We start from the raw sequence: 3423 nt of genomic DNA on the forward strand, positions 1-3423 counted from the left end.
CTCCTCCCCCGGCCGCATCCCTGCTTTTCCTCCCCGGCCGCATCCCTGCTTTTCCTCCCCGGCCGCATCCCTGCTTTTCCTCCCCGGCCGCATCCCTGCTCCTTCCCTCGTTCCCTCTCGGAGCATCCCTCTGCCCACTTCTGCGGCAGCGCTCCGCAGCACCTTGAGCGTGTGCTCAGGGCACCTTCTCTGTGCTGGTGCTCTGTGACTCAGAGCAGACCAAGACAGGAAAAAACCCAAATGGTCTGTGTTTGCCCTCACCCAGCCACTGAGCCAACGCTGCTCCGGGAGGCAGAGGAGCTCTTGGCTGCTGTGAGTGCCACAATCCTCCTGCGTGGGAAAGCTGCTGGCAGACTGGAGAAAGAGCTTATCTGCAGCCGTGCCAGGCTGGGGGACGGTGGCGGGGCCAGGCCATGGCAGAGCAGCGGTGGGTTTAGCTGTGTCTTTAAGCCGGGAGGGGGGTCTGCCCAACTGTACCACCCCCCACCACTCTGCCATGTTTTCCTGAGCAAATTGTATTGTGGCTTTTGAAAGTGGGCCCAAAAATCGAGTCCTGGCAGGAGGTGGGGGGGCAAAGCTCCCCGCGACCTCTGCTGTTGTCTGAAGTGGGTCTGGTTTGTAGCGAAACACAAACCCTATGCTGTGACCGTTCCCTATGCACCATCGGGGTATAGGGGGCTTTGCTCCAGCCCTTATGGCCCCCCCGGCCCTCCAGCACTCCTCGCTTCCTCTGTATGGGCAACGAGCACGGCAAAATCGCAGAGAGCATCTCTCCTCACCCAAAAACAATTTTGAAAACGAAAGCGGGGAGGCAGAGCCAGAGACGTTATCTCTTTCCTTTTTAATGTTTCAGATAGGAAACAGCCTTTCATCTCTCTCAGGGCGAACGGCAATTTGCATTTCAAGAGGTCAGGATGCAGCTATTTCTTTTTACCATCTGAAGATAGTTATTAAAAGTCTATTTGGAAACAAAACAACGCACGCTCGGAAAGATGGCCTCCGCAGGCTCAAATTACCTGCTCCTGTCATCCCTGATTTCCCTGGCTGCTGCTGGAGGATGCTGAAGCGAGGAGGTACGGGCACTGCCGGAGAGGCGAGTGGTGCAAACCCACGAGCTCTGCCGCAGGGCTGGAGCTGCTCCTGCCATGGGGGACCTGCCAGGCTACGGGGGAGAGGGGTCTCCCCTGGCAATTGGGGGGGCTTTGCACCCTGCTGCCATGCACAAGCTTGCCTCTGGAAAGGGCGCTGCGGCGAGAATAATTCAATAACCATCTCCCTGCAAAGCCTGCCTCCCTCCTCGCTGCCAGCGCCCGTGCTCGCCCAGGAGCGGGACCTCAGCCTGGCCCCGGCAATCCAATTCTGCCTAATAAAAAGCCTCTGGCAGCCCCGAGCAGCCCATGAGCTTGGCCAGGGCCGGGCTTTGCTGGGTGCTGCTCGCTTTGTTTTCTCAGCTGCCGCCTCTGCCCTCGCCGAGCTCACCGCTGCCACTTATTTATATTGGAGTTTGCATTAGCAGATGCACTCTGGGATATTCAATTACCTATAAAGAGCTGTAGCAACGGAAGCCTTTGCTGGAGCGATCAAGTGGGTTGTTGGTTTTTTGCTGTGTTTTTTTTTTTCTTGGGTTTGGGTGTTGAGGTTTTGGTGTTGGTTGGTTGTTTTTTTTATTTTAATTGCTTTTAAAAGAGATGTGGGGATGGTGTGGGGATGGGTAAAGTGGTGGCATTGAGTAAAAAAAAAAAAAAAAAAAAAAAAAAAAAAAAGAGTGGAGTAAAGAGTGGGAGAAATAAATAAATAATCCTGTTTATGAAATGAAACGGCCGGGCAGAAAAATGATCTCCGGGAAGAAAGCAGCTCCCAGGGCTATTTTTAGCTCTTCTGTTTCTTTTCCTCTCACCCCTCCCCAGCGCAGCCTGTGGGTTTGGTGCATGTCAGTCCCACTGCTCTCCCTCACCTCTTGAGTGCCAGGTGATGCTTTTTTATTTTTTTTTATTATTATTAATTTTTTTGCATCTTATTTATAGCGTGGAGGCAGGGGGAAGGGCAGCAGTGGGCAGGAGAGGCTGCGCAGGCATCGCCCTCAGCCCTGACTGGGAAAACTGGGGGGCAAGCTGGCAGGGGGAGAGGCGAGGGGGTGGTGGGGGCCATGCTGCTCCTGCAGGACCTGTGTCAGCAGTGGGGTTATCCCAGGGCAGGACTTGTCCCCCCCCTTTTGCTCCTCAGCAGGTTTGGGGGCTGCTGTAATCCCCCCAAAGTCCCCTTTGCCCGCATCCCAGGCGGTCGTGGTTGCTGCGCTCCCTGCAGCTCTGGGACAGGAGTGACTTTTGGGGCATTTTCATCCTTTGTGAGTCCCACACTGCTGCAGCAACCAGGGCTGGAGGAGCCCTGGAGATCTATAAGGTCCTTGTCCTCCCCCTAGACACTATCATTCTTCAATCCCTCCCAGCAAAGCTTTCCTCCGCTGCCCTCAAATGTGCTGCAACCTTCCCCTTCCTCAGGCATCACTCCTGGTGCCTGTATCCTCCCTCGGCCCCGCATCTCCCATCGCATCCCCCCCAGCACCCGTGTCCTCCCTCGGCCCCGCATCTCCCATCACATCCCTCCGGGATGGTGCTGCTGCCCCTCTCCCTGTCCCAGCTCCTCCCAAGCAAACATCCGCATGGGCTCCCATCTTCGTGCCTTTATGGAAGAAATACATAATTCTTTTATTATTCAATTAGGAATTTAACACACAATCAGGTGATCGCTTTAAGAGGATTTCCTATAAGGCAGGATTTGAATAACCGGGCTACGAGTAATATATTCCCTTAACTGGTTTATTCCTTTATCAGATTTTTTTTTTTTCCTAAGCACTTTAATGCATTTACTTTCCCATTGTCGACACTTTTCTCCGCGCTCTTCCTCCCTCCCCAAGCTTATGCAAATCCCCCGTAAGGCGTTTAACGCGCCGTGTGTGTCAATAGTGCCGAAATCTTCGCCACGGCATTAGGCTTCATGCATGCCCCAGCTGATTAAGAGGGGCGGTGGGGCCAGCCCAGTCGCCTGAGCCCCCTTTCAGCCCTCGCCGTGGGGCCGGGGAAGGGGCCCCCGGGCTGGGAATTGCGTTTTTCTAGAGAAAAGGCTGGAGCTGAAAGTAGTTCTTTTCTTTCACAGGCTGAAATGTGAATAGGGAGCGTGGGGCTGACCTGTCTGCCGCTGTTTGCTGCCCTGTCGCTCAGCTTTCGGGGGGCCGGAGGGGTGCGCGGAGGTGTTAAACCGGTGAGGGGGAACATCCCCAGGTGGGATGCGAGCGGAGGAGCCAGAGGAAGGTGGCAAAATAACCCCCCAGCCGATCTCAACATCAATTTGCTTGCACATCGCCTGCCTGCGTGGCACCGGCTGCGTCACCCCTGGGGGGCCGCCTGCCTTTCCGAGCCCTGCGGG

This window comes from Charadrius vociferus, unplaced genomic scaffold (assembly GCF_000708025.1).
Source record: "Charadrius vociferus isolate BGI_N301 unplaced genomic scaffold, ASM70802v2 scaffold18, whole genome shotgun sequence".
Classification (NCBI taxonomy): Eukaryota; Metazoa; Chordata; class Aves; order Charadriiformes; family Charadriidae; genus Charadrius; species Charadrius vociferus.